Raw genomic sequence first — 22,028 nt, forward strand, 5'->3', positions numbered from 1 at the left:
GTCAAAAATATTTGATTATTATCATCATCAATGGCGTTATAACTCCTCGAGTATCCTTGCGAGTGGTTTACTAGTGCCTTCCATGTTTGTCGGTCCTGTTTCACTATTTCCCATTGTATCACTCCCATTTTCTCCAGATCTTCTCTGGCTGCATCTTTCCACCTTTTTCTAGGCCGTCCTATAGACTTTCTCCAATCTGGCCTCTCCCCGAGCAGCTATGTCTGAAGGCCAGGTTAAAAAACAAAACGGGGACAACAAATCTCCCTGCCTCAGTCCAGAATTTAGGCAGAAAGCATTTGATATTTCCCCACCTCTTCTAACTTGTGCAAAGAAGGTACTTACACATTTGCGTTACCGCAGTTAGTTTCTTGGGTACGCCCAGCTCGACCATTGTATTCCATAGTGTAGGATGATTAATTGAAGCATAAGCCTGTTTGAAATCTATAATCTATGATCTATGATCTAATGCACGTCCTGCTTATACTCCAATCCTTTCAAGCATTTGTCTAATAGTAAATATTTGATCAACAATCGATCTTCCGGGTCTGAAATCACACTGGTAGTCACCAACTATTTCTTCGGCGTATGGTAGTAATCTTTTTAGTAACACATAACGAAAAATATTTAGTCATTATTTTAAATTCACTACAAGCAACATTTTAGAAACATGCTTCAAAAGCTATGTCAAAAACTTGTTTTCTGCGTTTTCATAACAAAGCTGAACTTTCTTAATAGCGCAAAAATTTTTCATGTATTAACACAGATAATAGGCAATGTTTTGAACTTAGTTAGGTATTAAAGGCAGAGTGCGCAAACGATTTAAGTGAATAATTACAACATGATTCCCACAGCCTTAGCTCATACCCCATATCTTCCACGATTTTTGAAAAAACTCACACTCGTTTGTCATGTAAAATTTGAAGTTTTCGGCATGTAATTGGAATTCGAAATTTGGTAATCGAAATTACAATAACTCATGCTTAATCTTAATTACTTAATCATTATTGTCGTGCCGAAAAGCGGTTCCATGGCCATTGCTATAACTCTTATGAACTGAGGCTGAAAAACATTGAGTCGATTGCGTTCACGGGAAAACTTTTAGAGAACTATTCGGTAGCAAATATTTCATGGGGATTCTTTGTGGAGGATATTTTGTCGAAAAAAATGTGTGGGGATTATTTTTGTCCGGGATTTTTTGAGGGGATTTTTTGTCCGGGTATTATTTGTCCGGGGATTTTTTGTCTGGGGATTTTTTGTCCAGGGATAATTTGTGGGGATTTTTTGTCAGGGATTATTTGTCCGAAACCCGCCAAGCCAACCCCCTCTAGAGGAAAATTCTGGGTGCGCCGCTGATGTGCCCAAAGAATTGTAACTTTCGAGATTTGATGGTGGTGAGTACCTCATTCTTCTGACTATCTCCTCATTTGTGGCCCGGTCAGTCCACGGGATTTTTCCGGGAAGGGAAAATTTCTTCACAGGAAGTATTTTCAGATATAGCCACATCTAAAATGCTTCCAATTTTCTGCATATAGCGTCGATAAATTTTTCCTCCAATTTGTGTGGGTTTTCCCGAAGGATGTGGTGCACCACATATGGAATAAACTGCAGTAACAACATGGCCCTACTAAAAAGAATTACAGGCCTACCTAAAACTACTTAGCTTACATACATCTACATTCAACAACAACACTATAACATTTTTATAACTACATGAAGCCTAGAATTTATTCAAAAACAGGAAACCAATGATACATTTTGCCATAAGTAGTCCAGGAACCAAAGCTTTTCAACTCGCAATTTTTACAGGATAGATCAATTTGCTTGATAATTTGAGAATAAGTAGTGGATAGTCCATGGATAAAAATCTATATGATGCCGACAGGCGCTTTTATAATGGGGGTAGTTGCCACCCCATCTCCTGGGTGGAAATCATTTATTATATTTTGACCACAAAAGTTAATAAAAACATTCATTCTAAGAAAAAAATGTTCTATAGTTCTACATTTAAAAATTTAAAGTTTTTCGATGGTATACTCATTTACGATTCACTCAATTTTTGCCGTAGAACAAATTTTATCAAACCAAGTTCTTGGGAATTAAATTACCCACAATTCTAATCTTTCTGTTCTGAAAAAAATGGCTTTTTTACCAAATTGCAAACATTCGTTATTCGCTTTAAACTTCAGTTTTTTTAAAACTAATCATTATAAGCCAGTCAAACTTCTAGAATCCATTAATAATACATAAATAAAGGAGAATAGATAAGGCGAATGACTAAAAACACCGCTAACTTCCATTATTATGCTTCCAATTGGATTTCTCCTTTTTTTTTTCAAAAGAATATATTGATTTTTTAAACGCAACTTTTTTATTTTTTATCTTACAAAGTTCGTTAAAAAAGAATTTTATAGGTTTTTACAAGATCTATAAGGCTATTAATATTAAATCCTTTTAAAATTCTTAGTCACAAAAAGAGGTGGCATTGAAAGGGTTGGAAAAGGTGGTTTTTTCATGATATTACAAGTTTTAATTGTCAATAGCTCACTTAATTTTTGCCGTAAAAATGGCAAACCGAGTTTTTGGGAATTAAATAAGCTACAATTTCATATTTAAATATGTTTTCTTATCTCTGATACTAATCTTTATATTCTGAAGAAAAGGGCATTTTTTCTACAAAAACTCGTTATTCGCTTTTAACTCCATTTTTTTTTAAACTAATCGTTCTAAGCCGATCAAACTTCTAGAACCTATTAACAATACATAAATCAAGAAAACCAAATAAGGTCAATGACAAATTTTAATTCGGGGGGTGATTAGGGGGTTGTTTACGATCATTTTTGCTGAAACAAATAGGGACTGACATTTTTTTTTTCATTATAAATCACTTAATTTTTTTAGCTAGACATTTTTTTGTATTTCTGGAGATACATATTTTTAAATAAGTACTTTAAATTAACTTCAACAAGTTATCCTCGAAAAATGCATAGTTTTCCCGTCCTTTGACTTTGAAACTACAATATTTAGCATTTGACGAAGAACAGCCAACATATAATAAAGTAAACTCGATTACTGTTGATCTTAAAGAAAATAAAAAAACTGTTTTGTTTTTATTTTCAAAAGGTACATTTTTGTTAAGTAAAGTTGTTTGATAAAACGAAAACTTTTTGATTTTTCAAGAAGCAATTGGACGTAATATTACGACGTCTTAACGTTGGATTAAATGCCCCAACGTTACTACGCGACGTTGCGACGACGGACGGTCAGAAAACCGCTATTTGCACCTAAGTGGGGAATAGAAATACGGGTTGTCTCGACGTCCCCCTCTCGACTTCTCAGCTCGAGATATTTTATCGTCAAATTACGTTAGTTTTTAGGACTTTGGTCTTGTAAAGTAATAGTATAAAATTCTCTACCACAGAAGTACGGCCGGCACACTTCATTTTTACCAAATAGGTTAATAATCTTGGAAGATATTAAATCGTCAGAAACTAAGATGCATGACGGCCTGTTGATACTTATTTAAGTAGGTTCCTACTCTATTCCGAATATAACCTAAGTGACTTGTATAATTATTTTATTAATCATCTGCCTCATTGCATAATGCGGTCGAAAATTTACAAACGCAAGGAAGTGTACTGTTAAACTAGGTATAAAAATTACTAAAAACTGAAAGCGCCTCAGAAATTTACAAGTTAAATCGAACAAAACGGTAAAAATAGAAATAACCATCGTAATTAAAAAAACATATTATTATGTCTAGACCCATACAAAATTATCCTTGATTTATATATAAACAAAATTCGTTAATTAAAATCAAATATTCATTAAAATCTAGCAAAAAAATTGCCAAACATTATGTTTCCAAAAATGGCTGAACCATGGCGATCTTTCATTAATGGCGGATTTGACTCGCGACCTAAATTGCACAACATTTTAACTGATTTGGACAAGGACACCCCCTGCCGACCTTTAGTATAACCTATTTTTACCTTGCACACCTCGAATTTACCTATTGGTATACCTAATACGTCCTAAAGTAAGCGCAAACAACCTGGTCTTGACGACAGACTCCCGACGACCGGTCGTCGTCGTGAACACGCCTTAATCTGGTGGACGATTTGAGATTGACATTTGACAGTTGACGGGTGACTTGCATTTTCTTTTGTGATTTTTATAAACAAAAATAAACTAATAATTTTTCAGTTTTTAATAACAACAGTAAATTCGTTCTCACCTTCCCGCAAGTACACGCAGCAATCTACTATATACCTACTGAGAAAACACCCGACGTCTCCTGAACGTTGGGTTCAATACTAATAAATACTCTGTAATCCTCGACGTTGAGCAGTCGTTAAATGTCTTCCAGTAAATTACATTGTAGTATAGAGGTTATACCCGACGTCAGCTTAACGTTAAACCTTAACCTAATAATTAACGTTGGTATTCTCAACGTTGGATTGTCGTTGTCGTCTTCCCGAAAAATACGTCTACCATACTCGATAAAACACCAACGTCCTCTGAACGTTGGCATCTATCGTAAAAAATACGTTGTAATTCCCGACGTTGAGTAGTCGTTGATGTATGCCACTTAAGGTGATACAGTAGCGATCAAAAGGTAGCCAAAACGCGTTCCAAGATTGCGGCTGTAATTTTGAATATTTTTTCGAGATATTTGGCACACGTATTCGTAATATAATAAAGAATGGCGGTACAGAGCCCAATTTGAAAAATATATTAATATGTGGAAATTACTCTGTAATTAAATACAATATTAAAAAAACGAGCCTGTACCGCCATTAAGAAGAACAAAAAAATACACTTTCTTCAAATAAACTTTTTTATCCGATGCCTAGATTTTGTGTCATTTTGGAACTACTAATGAAATAAAAAATATTAGTAGTTCCAAAATCACACAAAATCTACACATCGGATAAAAAAATTTATTTGAAGAAAGTGTATTTTTTTGTTCTTTTTAATGGCGGTATAGGCTCGTTTTTTTAATATTGTATTTAATTACAGAGTAATTTCCACATATTAATATATTTTTCAAATTGGGCTCTGTACCGCCATTCTTTATTATATTACGAATACGTGTGCCAAATATCTCGAAAAAATATTCAAAATTACAGCCGCAATCTTGGAACGCGTTTTCGCTACCTGTTGATCGCTACTGTTTCCTCTTAATTGCACTTATACTACAGATAGGTTAAGACCGACGTCAGCTTAACGTCAAACCTTATCCTAATAATTGACGTCGTTATTCCCGATGTCAGTTGGTCATCAGATTATATTACTTATTAGCAGCAACGTTGGTCCATAGGAAAAACAGACGTTGTCCTTGGTTAAGGCTTATTGTGAACCAATTTTGTCCTTAAATTTAACGTCCCATTAGGACAAAATTGGTTGCAGGTCGTAAAATTGCTACTTGGGATTAGCAGAAAACTGATTAAAAATAATGATTTTTTCGATATAAAACTAACATTTTCGATAGCAAATACAGTGGAACCCCGATAAGTCGGCCCCCGTTAACCCGGAAGTCCGGCTAACCCGGACCGATTTTTATCAGACAAACATTACAACAATAAAAATGTATGTTCTTTATGCTGGATTTTCCAATTTCTTTTCATCATCTTAAAATATTTTCTTTTATCTTTCCTTATAAACATATTGTTCGAATACTATAATATCTTACTTATATTTTTCAGGCTAATTTTATTTATAATAAACTTTCTTTGTAAAAATTTGTCGTTTTAGCGAATTCCTATGTAGTTCATTCGTTTCAATTTTCAATGTCAAACACATTATACAATGAGAGATAATGCGTATTTGTGTAATTTGATACATAATATACCTTAGTAAAAATAACTGGCATGGCAGACAACGCTCATTCTCGTGTTATCGAAACCAATAGGCGTCTGTAGTATCCTTTATTTACTTGAAACTGTCTAGCATTGTTTAGAAAAGACTATTAAAAAATTATTTTTCAAACAATGGCCTTAGTCTTCACTCTTATTAAATAACATAAGTTCGTTCTCGTTGCGAGACGGTATTGTGTGTGTGTAGTAAAGTCTCATTGTTCGTTCCGCGTAAATATATTCAGATTTTGTTGTGTTTGCGTGATTTTTTGTCTACGTAATGGCAATAAAACTTAAAATGTTGTTTTTGTTTTAAAATGATAACAAAAGACAGTTTGGACAATCGGTGCAAAGCTAAGAAAGCTAAAAATGAGACTCTCGACGACGCTTTGTATGTGTGGAACGCGAACGTGGTTTACAAGTGTCTGTGTGCCAATTATAACGGAGTTTATCTGTAAGCATACCATATTTTAATAATTTTTACCATTTTCTCCGGCTAACCCGAATTTTCGATAACCCGGATCGGCCGCGGTCCCGATTAATCCGAGTTAACGGGGTTCCACTGTAAATAGAAAACTATTAATTTTATCAAAAAAATGTATAGAACGTTTTTTGCTTATAATGAATGTTTTTACCAACTGTTGCGGTCCAAATATAATAAAAATTTTCACCCCCGAGAATGACTGGCAACCACCCCCATGGTAAAAACGCCTTTTGGCATGATATAGATTTTGATCCTTAGACTATCCACTACTTAGTCTCAAATTTTCAAGCAAATCGATCCATTCTGTAAAAATTGCGAAGTTTTGTCCTATTTTAAGCTTCATTACTTGGACAAAAATGTCATTTTCACGTTGTGTACACTTTTAGTCAGGGTTGTTCTTTTTTATTCATACTAAAATTTCATGTCATTTTTGAAGTTATACTTCTCTACGGGCGATATGAGCGTGAATTTTTATATGTTAAAACCTACGATCCCGGCGCATGCGCATTGTAACTTTTTTCTGATTGGATGTTCAAATGACATGTCAAAAATTATCCAATATGGCAGCTGTAGCGCGGCTGTGGTTTGGACGGTTGACGGTTTGGTTATGTATGGTTGTTGCGTTTTAAAATTTGTGGGAAGAGAAACAACAAATGTTAGTTAATAGTTATACTCCCTTTTTAAATAGTTTTCATATTATATTTTTGAAGTTATACTTCAAAATGTTTTAATTTATGTATGTATCAGTCCAGAAAAGGTGTGGAAAGAATATATTAGTGTTTTTAAATATATTTCGCCATTTTACAGTCAATAATAGGGTACAGGAATTTAGTACCAGTGAGAATGGAGGGATTACTATATGCAGATGACTTAGTAATAATAGCAGACAATAAAGAGAAAATGCAAAATCTAATCAATATATGGAAGGAGGAAATAGAAAATTTGAAAATGGAGGTAAATGTAAAGAAAACGAAGACCATGATAGTAACCCAAAAGAAAAGGGAAGAAATAAACCAAACGATATTTAGGTGCAAAAACGAAATAATAGAAACAGTCTCGACGTTTGAATACCTTGGAGTAATAATATCAGAGGATGGAAAGATAGATCAAGAAATCTCATACAGAGCGAAAAAAGCAAATAAGATCTACTATGCACCAAATAAAACAATATTTGGAAAGGAAGAAATAGATAAAGAAATAAAACTGAAGGTATACAACGCAATCTCTGTGCCAACTTTAATATATGCAAGTGAGACATGGGTAAACAATGCAGAAATAGACAGTACAATAAACGCAGCGGAGATGAAGCAGCTAAGAAAAATAGCAGGAAAAACAAAATTGGACAGAATAAGAAATGAAGATTATGACAAATACTGAAACAGGAATCGATAATAACCAAGATACAAAAAAGAAAATTAAAATGGTATGGACACATTAACAGAATGGACCAGGGAAGACTACCAAAGCAGGTGATAAAATCGAAAAGATATGGTAAAAGAAGGAAAGGGAGGCCAAGGAAGAGATAGATCGATCAGATTATAGAAATTGGTCAGGAAAAAGGAAAAACACATCAACAAATGAAAGAGTTAGCAAAGGACCACAAGAAATGGAAGAGATGGATAGAAGATGAATAAAACCTCCGACGCCCCTAAGGAGCATAAGGAGTTTCGAGAAAGAAGAAGAGAAGAAATATATTTTTCTACAAACGTGTTAAAAATGCAATTTTTAGGACTCCATAGGAGCGTTAAAAATGCTACTTTAAGGCACTAGTGCTTTAAAATTTTTAAGGCACTGCAGTTAAAAGTGAATTGTCAAATTGTGAAATGTCAAAATATTTATATTTCATTTATTAACATTAATATTAATAATACAATTTGCGCAATTTGAAAAAGGGTGGTTTAAAAGGTTTTTTATTATAATTTTGTGTCTTTGGATTTGTCTTCCTTGGGAGTAAAATAATAAAACATCTATTTTTATATTTCACTTGTCACCGTGATGTATAATTATGTATATCTGAAAGTTAACTAGCATGCGGCTTGATGGCCTTGTTAGTAGAGCATTGGACCAGAGATCAAATAATCGCGAGATTGCGGGTTCAAATCCCGGACGATTCATATTTTTTTCTTTTTTTTAATATTTGGAGTTGTTAAGTTTTAGTTCATTTTTGGTAATTATTGTTAATTTTTTGTATTGTAACTGTTAAGTAGGTATATTTATTTCGTTGAAATTATATTATAATAGAAGTATAACTTCTTACGTGCGTACAAAGTACACACACATTCTTTTTTTAGTATCGTCTCTTATTTGACCCCCCCAAACTAATTTTTCAGATTTGCTTTTAAACTGAGACGTACCTACACGTGAGAAACAGAGCTAGTTGAAGCTGAAAACATTGGCTATCAACGTTAGTTGCTATTTTTCTTCTTCTTCATATAATCCACTAATGGATATTCGCGATAACGTTTGACTATTTTATTCTATCCGTTGCAATGTGTATTAGGTCTCCTATGTTTCTTAGCCCTGTCCATTGTTTGACATTACGGAGCTATGACATTTTCTTCCTGCCCACTCCACTTCTTCCTTGGATCTTTCCTTTAATTAAGGTTTGCAGAAATTGGTATTTTTCGTTTCTAATGGGTAATGGGTTTTCGTTCTAATCGGTATGCCGATTTTCTGTGTTGAATTGTTCATAGCAGTTGTCGTTATCTACCAATTCTTCTCAGGATTTCTTCATTTGTTATTCGTGTTTTCTTATTATAATATATAGTTTTCTTATATAGTTTTCTTATTACACCAAATTTATAAATTTTAAAAAATCAGCCTGAGGAATTATCAATATTCACTCTGTACATTGTAAGCGTTTTGTATTGCAGAAATTTTTGGTTATATTAGACAGATTTCTCGTGCGAGGATGTTATAAGTTTTGGTCAAGTTGATTAATGATCTTTCCATAAAAGTACAAATATTTTGCTTAAAGAAGAAGACAGTAGGTAATTTTTAACGACATTTAAATACGACTTTTAGAGTTGACAAAACCGAAGTTTGATAGCGTCATTTATAATCTCGAAGGAAGCGTGTTTTGGTTTTGATTGTGAAAAGCAATGAATTTAAGAAAAATGGTGTTAATCCCCAAAGTAATAAGATTTTTAGTGGTCATTTCTATTTCGAATCACGTAATTTTGATTAAATAGTTTTTTATACACACTAAACCCATATTGTAGAGTGGACATTAGAGAGTATACATTGCGAACCACAAGATATTAATCAAGGATTAAAAATGACCTTTAATCTCCTATAAGAAACTATTAGGAAAGAGGCCGAAGAATAAATAAATAATCTCCATAGATCAGAAATAAGAACAAAAGAAGAATAAATTGGAAAACCTATAAATTTAAACGAATGATCCAACGACTCTTCAAACAAAAAGGCGAAAACGAAAACTATAAGCAGAACATTCAACATTTATAGAGATTGAGCAGAATTATTATACCCTATTCCACGAACATACGCCTGTTTTAGATTACTTCGACAACGAATATTTTACTGTGCAAAATAAGAAGAACGAAAGTAAATTGCAAATTACATTGTTGTTTATTGGAATAATTATTAGAGCCATTTACTTTCGTACTTCTTATGTTGCACAATAAAATATTCGTTGTCTAAGTAATCCAAAACAGGCGTATGTTCGTGGAATGGCCCATAGTTACCAAATGAATGAATTTAATCTTGAAACAGGTAGAAAACAGCTGTAAGACGAACAAAACTACAGCAATCTCCAAGTCCCGGAGGAATAAATCCAGAGGTATGACGGTGTAGCCTAGTAAAATTACTACAAATGCTCTAAAAACTTTTTGAAAGATACCTAAATGAAAAGTATATTCCCAGACGAAAGGAGACATCTTATAAGTCGCACATCAACAAAAAAAAGAATGTGTGTGTACTTTGTAGGTACGTAAGAAGTTATACTTCTATTCTATGGTTTCAACGAAATTAATATACTTTAAACAGTTTATTTATATTTTATTTAAATATTAAACTAATTTTAATACTTACTACTTTTCAAAAATTTTGATTAAAACAGTACCAAAAATTAAAAATATAAAAGAATAAAACACACACAAACACATTGAAAAATGCCACAAATTATTTCTGAACAATAATTGTCGGAAAAAATTTTAACTAAATACGTATTTTCTGAAAAAAATTATATAATAAATATACTTACAATCATAAAATGTATAAAAAAAAACAAAAAAATAAAAGTTTCTATTGGGGTTCGAACCCGCTTATTTAGCGTCGCTAGTTAGCGTGGTGCGCAGTTAGTATTGGAATTCATTCATCTTACACTTCTACCCACGTAGACACCTGCATCATGTGGGAAGATCGACGAACTAAACGGTTTAAACTTTTGACAGTTCTGAATTTAACCAAATAATTTTGATTTTTGTATAATATTGAAATATTGAAATATTGAAATATTCAAATACAACAAAACATAGAGTATGAACACAACATATTAGGTGAATATTGACAGAAATTTTGATGGTAATGACTATGTAATTTTATTAGGATACTGAAACATTTACAATTATTACGTACCTGTCGCTTTTAAAAACTATTTAAAAAGTCACTACAATATTATAAACTTGCTTTTTTCTCTGACATCACAACAATAAAAACTAATATACACAACATTTGTTGATCCATAATCTCCAACAATTATTGACAGATCATTTTAACACCCAATACGATCCCGTATAACGTTTGAGCGACTAAATATACTGTCATATATAACGATAATTGACTAATATACTGTCGGTGTGCGCATGCGCCAGGGAATGTAAAAATTCACCCTCGTGCCTAAAGAAGTATAACTTCAAAAATACAAAAGCCGACACAAAGAACTGCATTGGCATAAAGGTAACGCCAAGTTCTTCTCTTAAGTTGCCTTCTCCATTACTGAAATTTGGCTATCTCTACAGCAAATTGCTCTCTATCTTGAGCGGTTCATAATATCGAATATATATGTCCATGTGTGTCCAGTCTCTTACATTCTTCAGCCAGGAGCATTTTCTTCTTCCTGGACCTCTTCTTCCTTCCACTTTCCCTTCCATTATGACTCATAAAAAGGTGTATCTTTCTCGTCTGTAAATATGTCATAGAAAACTCGTTTTTCTGTTTTTTACAATATTTAGGATTTCCGTCTCAGTCTGATTTTTGCATGAGAGTTTAATGAAAGGGTAACAAATCAATTGGATGTTCTGTTCGACAAAATACATGGGACGTTTTCGTAATCTGAAATTTCAAATTTTTAAACTGTTCCACAATTAAAACTTCCCCTGTTCTAGTGTTCCGGTACATCAAAGTTTGCCCGACTAGACACCGTTAAGCTAATAACAAGTTTTCAGCTTGCTATTAATCAACATTTTTTTGGTACGCGGGACCAAGGCCTATTTGAAATACCTGGTATTTCTTGGATTTTGCATTGCTCTCTAATGTTTGTATTTCTTACCCTGTGTGCAAAAGAAAAGCGTGTCTAAAATCATCAAATTCTCAACTTAGACTGAACTATAACCCTATCCACAACAATACATAAGCATAAAGGAACAATATCATAACAGCAACCGTCGAGTAATAAAAAAGATTTTTTTAAACCATCTGGTAATAAAAAAGACTTTTTTATTACTCAATGAGAGCAACTTAACAAGCACTTATCTAAATTCTCAGAAAGTATGCTATTGTCGTATCGTACTCTCTTAACAAATCATAAATGTTCAGAATTTGAAAAAATCGCATATGGGCCATGTAATCCTGCCTCTTTTTGTCTTCCCCACTATTGTTCTTAGAGTTTTCATTTAGGCAACTTTTAGCATCTCTTTCGTTTTGTTGGCGTCTTCGCGCACTTCTATGCCCATATATCTGAATTGCATCACATGTTCTATGGGGTTGTTCTCAACCACTAACTTATATCTGATCAAATCTTTTGCTATTGTCACACATTTAGTTTTGTTGGTAGAAGTGTTCATATTTAGTTGGCGGCTTATTTGAAAGAACTGAAAGAGCTGTCTCTGAAGATCATCTTTTAATTCGGGAATAAGAGCAAGGGCACACCAGGTGGCGCGCGTCGACTCGACGTCGAGGCAGCTTAAAACACATGGCGCGGTGTAACAGCGGTAGCTATGCTATGATTTAAAGTATTTGTATTTCGTTGTTGCCAAATTTAGTCTCGTGTTGGCTGCTATACGATACGATGTCTGAAAGTTACTATGACGATTTGTCTTTTGTAATAAATGCAAGTTTACTTTACCTTAGATTAAAGAAAGAAAGAAACGCAGATATTGGATACATTCTATCATAAAGGAACGAATGTATAAAGAAATTTTTACACATAATATAACGAAATTAATATAATAAAGGCCCAGAGAAGTTTTTTAATGTTACAAGAATGTCTAAAAAATCTTTTCAGGAGTTAGTAGTAAGTGTTAAAGAGCCATCTTCAAGAAATAACACCGTTATGAAGGAAAGCATATCACCTAAGAAAAACTATTTATAACGCTAATAGACTGTCCATTCTATGGTACGCCACTGAGCAAATACAGGTGTTAAATTGATGCCCCTTTATTATACCCCATTAATTGGGAAAGAGTGATATTTCACAAATTAATATTAACAAAATAATTATTCAAAATAAAGTCAAAGTACGTATCGAGAAAGACGAAAACCAGAGTATAAAAAAACCGTAATAAGAGCAACAGTAACCTTCGGATGTGAGACATGGGTGCTAAATAAAACAGAAGAAGAAATGATAGAGAGTTGAGAACGGAACGTACTGAGAGCTATTTTCAGGGGAAAGAATACAGATACAGAAGACGGCTGGCATAGAAGCACCAATCAAGAATTAAGGATGCTTTACAAGGAACCAAGTATAACAAGATACACAAAGTCATAAAGAATCAGGTGAGCAGGTCATGTCGAGGGGATGGATAGGGAAAGAATGCCAAAGATGGTACTACTACGAAGACCAATTGGGACTAGGAGACGGGGTAGACCAAAAAAAAGACTGCAAGCATGTTTCATGAATATAATATAGTATCGATGGAAATTATACACTGGAAAGAGAAGGCGAAAAATAGGATATAGTGGAGAACCATAGTTCAGCAATGTTTACATAATAGACATCAAATAAAATTATATTTGTAAGTTATTAGTATAAACTGTATTATGTAAAATTGTAAATACAAGGCCTGTCGAGCATAATAAATAAAATAATAAATAAGGTAAGATAACTGATTTTTATCTTTATTTTTATGGAGTCAATAATTTTATTTTTATTAAAGTCAATCCTTCTGACAAATAACTCAAGTCAAGTCAAACTGGTCAATGGTTACGGATTTGAAAATTATGTTTGACTGTTTGTGAAATTAGGTTCAAAGAGTTTGAAAAATAATTTATTTAGTAGATTACTTTTTTCCAGATATAAATGTATCTAATTAAGTTGCCCTTTAAGCTATAAGATAAAAAAAATTAAAAATACAATGGGTCCCATATACAGCGTGTCTACTTAAGTTGGAAACATATGGGAAACTTTTTTGTTATTCATTTTACGAAAAAAAGTTATTCTTTATAAAAAGTTCTGCATGCTCTAAAACCTAAGATTCAATCATCAGATATCAAATTTTGTCAATATTATACGAGGTATGTCAAAAAATATGAACTTCGTTCAAGAGTAAAGTACCTTTATTTCTCTCAATATCGAAAATTCTTATTATGAAAAGTTGTTTGGAAATAAAAACTAAAATCAAATATGCAATTACATGCTTCTAATTGGAAAAAGATATTTTCCAAATTTTTCTCAAATTTATTGATACTAACTTCATTTTTATTTATTACACATACGATAACTCTTTTATTATTACTTTTACGGAAAAAACGTATTCTTTATAAAAAGCTATGTACGTCCTAAGACCGAAGATGCAACCATCAGATATCACATTTTATTAATTTTATACGAGGTATGTCAAAAAATATGAATTTCAATCAAGAGTAAAGTACCTTTATTTTTCACAATATTGAAAACGGTTATTAAAAAAGTTGTTTAGAATTAAAAACTATGTTTCAATATGCAATTACATCCTTCTAATTGAAATATTATGAAATATAAAGGTACTATAATCTTGAGCAAATTTCATATTTTTTGACACACCTCGTATAAAATTAATAAAAATTGATATATCATGGTTGTGTCTTAGGTTTTAGACCATGCAAAGCTTTTTATAAAGAATAACTTTTTTTCGTAAAATGAATAATAAACGAGTTATCATATTTGTAATAATTAAAAACGATGTTGGGTATCCATAAATTTGAGAATTTTTTTTTTCAATTACAAGCATGTAATTGCATATTTGATCTTAGTTTTTAATTCCAAACAACTTTTTATCATAAGAATTTTCGATATTGAGAGAAATAAATGTACTTTACCCTTGACCGAAATTCATATTTTTTCACATACCTCGTATAATATTGAGAAAATTTGATATCTGATGATTGAATCTTAGGTTTTGGGACATGCAGAACTTTTTATAAAGAATAACTTTTTTCGTAAAATTAATAATAAAAAAGTTTCCCATATGTTTCCAACTTAAGTAGACACGCTGTATAAATAATTTGATATGGGAGTAAAAAATCCAAGAAAAAATATAGTTCGAGTCTGTAATTTCCATCATTAAACAAGATTTGGCAACACTCACAATAAAATTCGCTAGAAAACAGCTCAAACGTCTGTGTTGTACCACGATACACGCATTTATGAAATGCCGTCGAAGTCGTAAAACCGCTTGGGCGACATATGGTTTCTAGGATGGGTCGGGCGAACGCCGCTGCAACGAAAATTTTAAGAGCGCCTGGTGTGTGTCACTGCATCTAAGTATAGTAGTTGCTGCATCATCTGCGTAACACACTATACCAATTCTTTTGCTGCCCATTATATATCCGAGATAAAAAGATGATACTTTGTTTATAATTTTGCCCATGAGTATGTTAAGCAAGAAGGGGCTTAAACTGTCGCCTCGTCTAAGTCTTCCCGGTGTTGGAATATTTTGGTGAATTTTTTTTCAGTGAATATTTGTATGGTAAATCGAAAAATCGTATAACCATATTTACTTTCTAGATACGTTCAGATGTAAGATGCATGTAAGCTTTAAAGCTGATTTAAAGTTGATTTGGTGAATAGAATAGAATAAGACCACACAAGTAGTAAACGCAAACACTTATCATTTCCTATAGTGAAGAATTCTTAGAATATATATTATGCGTATCACGTGTCTTCCTCTACAGTAATCTACATTGTGCATAATAATTTACAAGTTCTAAATTAAGATCAAAAGATAATGCAGTGGTAATATTCGCTAAGATTAAAATTATGTTGAGAGTCTATAACATGTAAAAACTATATATGTACATAATAACAATAGCTTGTGCTAAAAGTACCGTAACTCGTTAAAATATAACGATTCATAACAAGTGAGAGAATGTTTGAATAATAGTTATTTATTATAAAATATACTAGAGAAAATCACCTGTGGTTGGTAAACAAGACGTCGGACCTATGCAACTAATTATCAACAATGAACCGATTACATAAGTTAACCATTTTAAATACCTAGGATGTTGGATAAACGAGACACTAAATCCTGATGAAGAGATTAAAACTCGGATAGAAATTACTTACAACTTACAACTAAGGATCAAGTTCCTAAAATGTTATGTGTATCCTGTATTTCTATACAGATGTGAAAGCTAGAGCATAAAGGTTAATATGATGAACAGATTGAAAGCCTTCGAGAAGTAGTCATATCGTAGAATGCTCAAAATATCATGGCTTTAACGCATTTCAAACATAGAAGTCTTAAACAGAATATGTCAAGGCGAAGGTTACTTGATGAAGATCATTTAAGGGCCAATTTCTCATATCGAGTTCAACTCCAGTTTAACCTGAACTTCTAGTAAACGTCAGTTTAAAGTCAAAATCGTCTTTCTCAATTCCCGTTCAACCGATGGCAGTTTAAACTTGAACGATGCTTGAACGGTGGAATTCGGCCGTTCAAACATTTCAGAACTCAGTTCAGATGATTTCATGGACTACGCATGCGTTGTATTAACACGAAACGCTGTCATAATATAAATATATCCTATTTTATTATATTAAGCCTAACGATAAACGATAACATTATTTGTGTTTTTATAATATTTATTTATAATTATTAAAATGACTATTTGACTATAAATAATTAAATTTAACTTTATTCAAAAACAGCATAAAAAAGGTAGTTCAAAATGGCGACAGTTTTTACCTTTTGCCATCTATTGGCATTTCTCGAAAGCTGTAGAACGAGCACTGACATGAACGCGCAATGAGAAATGCATTCCAAACAGAACCGGAGATCACCCGTGAACCCGGTTCAACTGAACCATAGATTAACGCAGGTATGAGAAATCGACCCTAAGAGAGGCAGCAGGTACTGGATACCGCAGTTAATACTCAACGGCAAAAGAGGAATTGGTAGGAAAAAATGTTCATGGCTCCGAAGCCGTCGTCAATTGACTGGTTTATCAGCAGATCAAATATTATTGTTACATGGAAGCTACCCACGCCTTAAATTTGAGTAGGTACTCAAAAAAGAAGATTATATGGGGAAAATATAATTCCCAAGGAAAAAAAGTTATAGATTTTAAATAAAAATGTATACCATTTTTATACAGTTGCAATGCGAAGCCAAAATCGTCTTAATTTTTACTTAGATTAGAGAGTGCAGCCAGCACTCTTATCGACGATTTCACCTCTTGTTAGAGGCTCTTCAGAGAATACATAGGCTGCTTTCTAATCCTGGTAAAAATTTTTCGACATATTAGCCCCATTGCAACTGACGTGAAGGTAGTAGGTGTGTAGCGGCATCTGCTAAATGAAAGACTAAGTTTTTCAACCTAATAAAAATATTTGTAAATAAAATATTTTTAAAAGATTTTTAATTGAAAAACTTATTACTCCATTTCCCTGGTGACACCTCCAAGGCTTCTACAACATGCAAGCCCAAATGGATGCTGCAGTGAAGACAAAAGGGAAGGATTTTTTTTTCTTTTATAGATTTTAGTTCGAGCTTGTGTTGTGGTGATAATGAATATGGAGATAAATATGATATTAAAATGAAAGCAAGTGGGACATCCGATAGTATTCTAAATGCTGCAAAATTATTTTGCAAAAACATGTGAATTAAAAAAAAGGGGGGGCTAACTTCGTCTCTAATTGTCCTAGGACAATTGTTTTTCTTTCTAAATGTGTATAAAAATTCACTCTTTCCAAATCTGAAAAAATAATTTTTCTACGGGTAACGGTTAAAAAGTTATTCTAATTGTTTATAGGTAAGCAAAAAATCGACGTGTTCTTGCAAAATAATTTTACACTGTTTAAAATTACTTTTTGTCATTTTTTTTAATTAAGTCAATTGTATAAATTTTCTTCTTCCATAAACTGTCAGAAGTCTTATTGTAACCTCATAATTTTATGACTTATAGTGTTGCAAAAAAAAATGAATTTGGGATAAACAAATTAAATAACTTTTAAAGTATTTGACCAATTGCTTTGAAATTTAAAATGTAGTTTAAGCACCACAAGTCTCAGCAATTCGTGTAATAAGAAGGTTCTAAGTTAATTTTTACATAAGTTATGAATATTTATAAAAACTCAAAATTTATGATTTATTTTGCAATTTTCTAAGCAACCAATAAGGATAGACATATTCAGCTAACGCCATATTGAAATTTTTTAGACGATTTATGAGTCTCTTACTCTCAAATTTGTTTAAAATTCTTAACTTTTTGGTTATAGACGAAAAAAGCGAAAATTTACCGTTTTTTGATCTTCATTTGTTTATAACTATGTATATCATCAAAATCGGCTGCAGGAAACATAGAGGTTATTAATAGAGATGTCCATACTACTCAAAAAATTTGGTTTTGGCCTGGAGGGAAATGTGTCCTGAGAAAAATCTTATTTCTCTGGACTATGTTTGTTATTTCTGGATGATACTTTTAGATGTTTTTCTATTGCATTGTTCATTTGTTGTTTAATAGTTTTCCAAAGAACGTTTATGTCATACGAATCCTTGCAAAATGAAATTATCTTAAAGAATTTTGAACAGGATATTGTTTTCAGAGAACATATTTTTCATATATTGGTTATTTGTGGTAACTATTTACCATAATAACATGTTAAAACAACACGAACGATGAGATGTAATTAATAAATTAACGAATTAACATATTCAACAGAACGAAAAATAAACGATAGAGGTTTTTGACAAAAAGTATATTTATTTATGAGACGCCACACACATACTTTTTTTTAAAAATAAATAAATTTAAATAGTGAATGTGTTGACTCACTCAGTATTTCCATAGTTATCGTGAAAACTAACAAACTCTCAAGTAGCAGTAAGAAAAAAATCACGCACATTGCATGTTGAGCTCATATAACACCCTTAAGTCATCAGTAGACCTTATGGCAACATTTTTACAAATACGATCAGTATTCGTCTATCGACTCGTAAAATGGCATAAGTGTGAAAATCGTCGCAGCACATGCGATAATCACAGACGAAGATTCAATTTTCACGATTATTTCATTCTTAGGCTTTGGCCACACGGGCGATTTTTTACGGCGCGATAATTTACGGCGACCGTTGGTTTGACTACCTCCTCCACCAATCTTAGATGAAATCATTTCATCTAAAATTGGTGGAGGAGGTAGTAAAACCAATGAAATGATTTCATCTAAAATTGGTGGATGAGGTAGTCAAACCAATGGGCGCTGTAAATTATCGCGCTGTAAAAAATCGCCCGTGTGGCCAAAGCCTTAGAGATTCTGACCAATAGAAAGCTACGAGAATAAAAATTACAGCGGTTATTTTTAATGATTTTAACTTCCAAATAATCGTATAATAAGATTTTTTATCACGTGTTTAATTATATCCAATCAGATTATTATTACAACAGGAATTTTCTACTGTACATTATTATAGTAGGAATATTTTTTAGGTAGATTGTTTCTGTTTAATTATGAGTTTCCTGGTTTTGAAAACTGTCACATTTAAGAAAACGAACCATAATAAACTTTTAGTTCTGCATCTTTGCACTCCCATTATATGTATAATATATTTCACTCCCATTCCAGTCATGAAATTAAAACTGTCAAAGTGTTACTCGGGATACAAATCGATAATTTTAGAGCTCTCGTGTAATTACTACTGAAAATTTCCCTAGGAAGCCCCACAGTTTTCTTATATTTTACTCTTTTTGATTTTATCTTTCAGTACTCTCAAATGCATAAAGCAGGGCTTCCCAAACTTAGGCGTTGCGGCGTTGTCCCAGGGGCGTCGTTTGTCAGCGCGGACTTTTAATACAGAAAATATATTTATGTCTGGACAGTATGTAGGACTACGAGCTCTCATCAAAACCAATGCTCCAACTGTAAAATGGATACATTGTGTCATACATAGAGAGGCCTTAGCAGCAAAGAACATTACACCTGAATTAAGTGTTGTGATAATAATAATAATAATAATAATAATAATAATAATAGAGCGAAAAGTTCAGCGAAAAGTACGAACACACCTCACAAAGGCACAAAAACACCATCCTAAAAGTGCAGTAGAAAGAACGACATTACCACGGAATCTGGGAGGAAGAGGACTTATGGATATAGGTGAGCAATTAGATAAACAAATTGCTAATTTAAGAACTTATTTTCAGATGCAGGCTGAGACTCTATTCTACACCGCGCAATTTGCGCAGTAGATGACATAACACCGATCAAACTGAGGGAACCAGAAATGCGCATAAACCACCTTACTAAGGACGAAAAACTGCGCACCTGGATGGGTAAACCTCTGCACGGGCGACATCCCAATGAGGTCAGCCAAGACTATGTCGACAATACAGCGTCGAACTATTGGTTGACATCAGGAAAGTTGTTCCCTGAAACGGAGGGTTCATTATTGGCCATTCAGTATCAGGTTATACCAACCAGAAATTACCTGAAATATATCGTCAAAGACCCTCAGGTTCAAAACGACAGATGTCGATATGGATGTCAAGCCCAAGAAACGATCCAACATATTACAGGGGGCTGCCAGGCATTTGCTGCAACTGAATACAAGGAACGGCATGACGCAGTGGGAAAAATCCTTCATCAAGAGATAGCTAACAAGCTGGGACTTCTCCAAACGGACCATCTCCCATATTATCAATACGTTCCTGAGAGTATGCTTGAGGATGGCAACTACAAGCTATACTGGGACCGCACTGTGCTCACAGACCAAACAGTGGCACATAATAGACCAGATCTCGTACTAGTTAATAAATTAACAAGACAAACAACACTAATTGATGTGGCGATACCTAACAACAATAATCTACGTAGTAAATTTACTGAAAAGATCGCCAAGTATAGAGATCTGGAAATTCAAATACGGAGACAATGGAGAATGCAAAGTACCCAGACGATACCTATTGTTATGTCTACTACTGGAGTCATTCCGAAGACCCTCCTCGAAAGCATAAAAAAGGTGGGTCTCAATGAACATCTTTATAAGACCATGCAGAAAGCTGTACTACTTGCGACGGCCAGAAGTGTACGAAAATTTTTGGGAGATACACCTGCATTCCAAGTCACCTAGGGCTCGATAACACGGAAAGAGTCCCACCAGAGCTCAATCCTTTTGATACCGTAGGTATCTGGGGTGAGTCAATTTTCCCCTTAGAGGGAGTGTGAGCCGTATGGCTAAATCTGGATAGAGTTTATATGTAACAACTAACAACATAATAAATAAACCCAGTTTCTCACTGAAGTTGTTAGTCACATAGACTATAACTTGTGCGTTAGGGTTAAATTTTGATTAAGCATATTAAATAACATTAATTTATCTTATAGGTTATCAGAAAGGAATAAAATATAGTCTTTTTCGATCATCTGACTTCAAATTTGGGCTCCTCTTGTCACCTAATTCAGTTACTGTTAAATTTTGTTTATGGGACCTCCGAAAATCTCTCATAATATTCAAGAAAGGATTGCAAAGCATTTCTGATGGGATTTTTCTGATTAACTTCGTTTTCTATGAGAATTTTAATGATTTTTTGAAGGTGTTTTATCCATTTTTACCATAATTTTCACAATTTAAACATTTATAAGTGACATTTGTAATAAATCATTTTCACATTTTTGACATTTAATAATGATGGATAGCATTATTAAAGTGGTGAACTACATTAAGACATAACCCGTGAAATGAAGTCTTTTCTATAAACTTTGTGAAGAAATGGGGGCCGAGCACCCCTCTTTAATTTACCTATTATTGTAGCTCTCGTTGGCTGTTCAAAGGCAACGTACTCGCACGTGTATATGAATTAAGAAATGAATTTTACACGTTTCTACATACAGAATCACATAATGATGCGCAAAATGTTATTAATTCAGAGTTTATAATAAAATTAGTATACTTCTGTGACATATTTAACAAATTAAATGATCTTAATAAGTCTTTGCAGGGAAACAATACTCATATCATGCAATTGACAGATAAAGTTACTGGGTTTTAGAAGTTGTTCTTATGGAAGAGAAAATTAGACGGTCAAGAAAT

This window comes from Diabrotica virgifera, chromosome 7 (genome assembly GCF_917563875.1).
Source record: "Diabrotica virgifera virgifera chromosome 7, PGI_DIABVI_V3a".
Lineage (NCBI taxonomy): Eukaryota > Metazoa > Arthropoda > Insecta > Coleoptera > Chrysomelidae > Diabrotica > Diabrotica virgifera.